Source organism: Camarhynchus parvulus, chromosome 3 (genome assembly GCF_901933205.1).
Source record: "Camarhynchus parvulus chromosome 3, STF_HiC, whole genome shotgun sequence".
NCBI lineage: Eukaryota > Metazoa > Chordata > Aves > Passeriformes > Thraupidae > Camarhynchus > Camarhynchus parvulus.
Genome location: NC_044573.1, coordinates 89,530,745 through 89,536,788, shown reverse-complemented (window position 1 = coordinate 89,536,788; position 6,044 = coordinate 89,530,745).

The following is a 6,044-nucleotide window of genomic DNA, read 5'->3' as shown; positions in this document are numbered from 1 at the left end:
CATGACAAATGTACCAGCTAATTCTGCTTAGTTTTGTGGTAGTCTTGGACACAGATCATCACAGAGTATTAATACCAAGACTAGAAAACTTGGCACAGGAAAAGAATTGCATTAGAGCTGTTCCCTTTCACTCTTTTCTGATCCTGTCCAGAGAGTGGTGATGGGCAGCTATTCCTCTGCTTGAGGGTGCTCAGCTGTGAATTCTCTAAGGGATCACTCATGTTGCTTCAGCTGTTCTACATTTATATGAAGTCTCTGCAAATTTGTGGGACAATTTGGGAAAATTATTATACTTGGTACTTTGTCTGGTCTCCAGCTGACTAAGAAAGCATGGTCACTGTGCTTAACCAGTACTGACAGAAGTAATGTTTTTGCCAAAAGCCAACTGGCAGAAAGACTACCCCAAAAATATGGAAAATATGGTGATCGGCAAATATAAACACTGTTGGCCCTGGCAGCAGTAGAAGTTTCAAGGTGGTGATTTATACCTCTGTTATCTCTCAGTCTGGTGGCACCCGGATTAGGAGATCCATGTAGACCAATCAGGAGAAACTCTGGGGATCCCAGGCAGTTCCATAAAACTGCTGCTCAGAGACTCCGTAGTGGCTCTAGAGAAAAGAAACCACTTCTGCACAAATGCTGGGGTCATGAAGATGAAATGCAGGAGCAAGTCAATTCAGTCCAGACTATGTAGCCCTGTACTTTGGCCCTAAAAAAAATAAATTATCAGACTGATTCACAATTCATATTCTCATCTTGAAAACTGCTTCATCTTGAAAACTGCCTTATGGGAATTTCTCTACAAAATATGCAGCAGGACAGAGACCAGAAAGAAATGGCTGCTTTATGGTTGATTCATCTACAAAAAGATGAATGTTCTGTTGTTTAAAATATTTACATGAAAATAAATTTTCTTGGATTTTTGAAATCTCCCTGATTAAATTGTACCCAAATACTGAAAGAACTTCTTCAGGAAGACAGACACTATCATGTCCAGGTATTGAAGTCCTTTGAGTATCTGGAACAAAGGCAAACATTTTGTGGAAAAGTACACATTAGTAGGCTGAATTCATTAAATGCTAGTAATTTTAGCCCAGGTTAAAACATTTGAGCCCTCAATGGGTTCAAGGGCACACTATTAATCAACAAAGAAAGTTTCTAATCGGATTTGGCCTTGGGAAATTTTCTTATATATTCTTTCTGGGTGATGTTATTGTTTTTGGGGAGCTTATCTACTATCTTGCTGGGAACAACTATCCACTTTAATAAAGTGCCTAAAATAATGTAATAAACACACAGCTTATATCAATAGCATCATATTTCCCCACACAGTATTTGTGTGTGGTTTAATTAGATGGAAGGATTACAGGAAAAGTTTGTGTCATAATGATTCTTTAAAGCGAAACCATAGATCAAAGTTCATAGCTGCCAAATATACAACTTTCAAAACAAGCTCAAGTGCTGCTATTAATCATGGCTGCTGGGGGATTTGATGACAAAGATTAAACTGCTGTAAAGGATACTGCTGTGCATCAGATTCTTGCAACTGTCATCAAATAGTCTGCCAGCTATTAACAGGTCAGAAGAGTTGTCCAGCATTTACCATGGGTGGCTCTGTCACTGCAGTTGGTGAGGCTGTCTATGCCATGGTGACAACCAGTGACACCCTCCCAGACAGACTTTTGTGGGTTGTTATTTTTATAGTGTGGCTGAAGCCTTAAGGTCTGCCTGTAGATCAAATAAGAGAGAAGCTGCACAACCTCAGCCTCAAAGCACTGTATCCTCACACAAGGAGCATCCCTTGTGTGGAATATTTTCTCTCTTATTTTTCACAAGGAGCACCTTCTCCTAACTGCATGTTAAGAGTGCCCACCTGTGGAGCTGAAGTGTTGTAAATTCACTCCTAGTTTACTTCTCAACAGCCACTCTGTGTAGATAAGCCCTCAGAGAGGACCTCAAGAAGCAGCTTTTGTCCTATTTACAATTACACCAACCCTCTCTCCTTCCACACTGGATCATGTAATACCCCTTTGGGAAGCTACAGCTCTCACTTACACAGAAACATAATATGAAGGAAGTATACAAAGCATACTTTGCAGGGTGGGAGCCAACAACCTGTGGCCCACAAGCCAGAGCTCTGTGGTGGGTCATGGATGGCCATTAGATGGAACATAGAGAGCTGTTAACCTACAGACCTACAAAGTGCTGCTGTCTCTGCCCACGTGTAACAGTGTGCTTGAGAAGGGGCCTTTCTGAGCTTCAGCTCTGCCAAGGCTGAAACTGGTATTACTGTCTTGCACCGAGCTGGTGGTGGAACAGATGTGAAGGGCAGCCTGACGCAACAGGCAACTGGAGACTCAAATCCAAAACCACAGATCTGACTACAGTCTTCAAAGTTGAGGGGAGTTACAGATCTGAATCCAAACTTCCCAGCTGCAGCCAGCTATAAAGCAAACTTATCCATATAATGGGTTTAATTCAAATTACATCTAAATATCTGTCATCTCTGGGAAGGTTTGGAGACACATCTGGCTGGAAATTTTTAAGCACCATCTCATCTTTGCTAATAGCATCTTAAAAACAAACAAACAAACAAAAAACAAACAAAAACACAAGAATGCAAGAATGTTAAGACTTAAAATGGATGGCATTCAAACTTAGATTAAGTAGTTCAGCTTACCAAAAGCTTTCACTCTATCTAACACTTCACAGATCACTCCTTAATCTGTTTTGTCCTCTACTGAAAGGAAGGATGTGACACCAGACAATTTTTAGACGTTCACGATGGTATATTTTGATGTCTAAACAGTCCTTACTCAAAAACCAGTCTTCATTTTCCTTAATTTAACTTTTATTTTCCAAGGCTCCTCTCTTTCCAAAAAAAAAAATTAGTGTGAGACTGGAACCTTCGGTGCTATAGCCCATAGATATTTAGGGCACTTCTCACCCTCACCAAAATGCTCAGGAAATTAATACACCCAGTAATAGCAAAGTGAAATAAATGTCTGCTTAGATAATTACTTTTATATTAACTGTAAAATGCTTTTTAGTTACCGCCACAAGGGTAACTGGATTGCATGGGCTTGGCCTGTAAAGAGTTCTCCCCAAGACCTGGTCTCTTAGCATAGCTTTGGGGTCTGTTTAACACTTGCGAGGCTCCACTTCTGCACAGGATTACTAGAACCACATAAATGGCATTTGTTTGCACGTCCTTGTGCGACACTGACAACTCCCTGCCTGAGTGTGTTGCAGGGAATCCCTGGTGCTCACTACATCCATCAGTGAGGCCTTTATCACACACCAACAGCAAATGTCTGGGGGACGTATCAAAGGGCCTTTGCAGATGTCTCTGGAAGCATTAGTGTCCATATTGCACTTCAAAGAATACAAAGACTATCTGGGAACACTTCCCTGAATTGGGACCCATTTTTCTGCTTTTCTGGTTTCTGCCATCTTACATTTAAATATGGCATCTGGTTTTCTTCTTACTGAGAGCCATATACCGAGTATAGCAACCAGGAAAGGGTGGGGAGGTGTTTTCCTTTGGGTTACTGAAAAACGTTGCCTGAGGAATGGAAACACTGCTTTGATTGTGATACAACCTCTATTTTTATTACTTTTCTCTGTAAAATACAATAAAAACATTGTGGGGAAGTATATAGTCAATTATCTGCAGTGGAAAGGATACACCATCTATTGGCAGGGCTTCTGGGGGATGGAGCAGTGAGTTGCAACCTTGTCTTGTCTTTCAGTCTATGCCTCAAAAACTGCAGAATCACAAATTAAAAAGCAAAATACGAGAATGTGAAATGCAAAAAGCCAGTTATCCATCTGAAAAACATCAAAAATGGACAGAAAAATGGCCAAGACCATTACGACTACAGCTGCTGTGTGGGTAAAGCAGTCCGGAACAGAAAGGGCAATGTCTTAGGGTCTGGAAATATGGTATCCATGAAGCTCAAGTCAGTGGCAACATTACCACTGGCCACAGTGGGTCCAGGTTTCCTTCAATGTGCTCTAAATTTATTCTTGGCTCTCTATTATAGCATCTAAATAAAACCAGTGGTATGCAAATGAATATAAGGGTGTGGATTAGTCAAAGTGGCAGCAGCATTGACAAAGGCCAAGTCTGTGCTGGGTTATGCTTAACATTCACTGCCATGGCCCAGCTTTCTGGTAGAGCAAAGATTTTCACATCACACTTCATCCTTCCTGGCTAGCCTTTGGTGTCAGTTCTCAGTTTAGGCTACAGCCTCCTGTGAGAGGTGCACTGAGATATGCTTGGATAGAACTGTACATTGTGGGTGCCACCACAGCACCTGTGACATTCCAAAAGTGTGCAGCGGCACTGCAGGCTCCATTTGTGTGATCTCCGTGTCTCCTGCCACTCCCTGCTGCAAAAATGGAGCCCAGGTGCTTGTCTTGAAAGCTGGGTGCTACCTCCAACATTTAGAAAGGCCTCAAAGAAAAAAAATTGAAATTTATCCATCTCATGGAAGCTTCATGTTCATTCCGCAGTAGTGGAAGATGTGAGATATTAACTATTAAAGTGCCAATAAACCTCTGAAAGTGACACACAAATGAAATTCAGCTGAGTGTTTCTTTATGCCCACAGTACTTGAGCAGATTTGATACTTCTTAAAAACATTTACTTGATGGACTTCAAATTCTACAATTGAAGCAGAATATTCAAATTCTCATTTTGCTGTAATTGCTCTGTTCGGGCAGCAGCTGAGATGGTTTTATGGCCAATTCAACACTGCTTTTCAAGAGTAAGTGGTGAATACATAGGATTTCAAAAATAAGTGGTGACTGCAAAGGACTTCTTTGTTTGGGCAACAAACACCTTTTCAGAGGTTGAACACAACAGCAGTGGCAAAAGGCATTTAAAGCAACTTGAATTCTCTAGAAATGTTATTTCCTAATGATGCAAGTCATCATATCTTAGAAGTGTGTGTCACCTTCTCAAGTCAGTGTTTTGAATCAACAAAGTAGTTGAGGAATATGGTGGAATATAAGGCAAAAATGAATTTTCCTGTAGTTTTGCTATACCAAATTGACATATCTACAGCTTTGTGTTAGATACAAGGCAAAATATTGAATCTTGAGGATCACATTAGTGAAGAGCTCAATTGACAAATTAGCAGGTTTTGTCATCTGAAGTGCAGAGTCAGCCCCAAAAAAGCACTAACTCATTATGATGAATTGCAACCTTTTTAAGCATACTTCCATACTTCTATACAGATTAATTAGCTATATTATCTTTACAAGAAAAATATACCCATATAACTTGTGAGCTATTTCTGAGGATGATTTATATTTTTTTCTGTTGATCTGCTTAAGGTACAAGCTTACTAGCATTAATGACAACAATGTCCATGACTTTCAAGTTGCTCCAGTTGTCTCTCTGCTGAAGCAGAAATGAGCTCTCTTAGAGTCTGATGGCGCTATAGAAAAAAATAAAATAAAATCATAATAAAAAAAGGACTGTTCTCATATTAAAAACAGAAGTTTTCATTCTCCCTGGAGGCCTGATATTTATGATCAAGCATTTCATGCCTACTTCTCTTGCCCTAATTCTGGTCATTTGCAACAATGCTGGTGTTAAGTGACTATGAAACCCTAGGCTCTGAAGTAATCAGATTTTCAGGCCCTGTGCCCTACGTCACATGGAATCGTTTATTGCAATACAATAGGAAATAAGGCCACTGTGCCTAACAGTACTCCTGGAGGGAGAAATGCTGCTCATTGCTGAGTAACAGTATACCCACATGATTATTGGTTGTAAATTCTGCCTTCAAAATCAATGGCTTTTTGCATTTAGAACTAGCAGAACCAAAGGGCAATTACCAAAGAAATACAGAGAGAGAAAAAGCTCAAAGTACCAAGCTCCTGCTCAAGAAACTGGTCACATGGAAGTGCCAGCTTCTCAGATCCAGTTGATACAGGGCAGTTGAACTGGTCTTGGCAGCTGGGATAACATGGGCTGTGAGAAGTACCAAAGTTCCATCACTGGCTAAAGATCCTGGCAAGCAGTTCAGTCC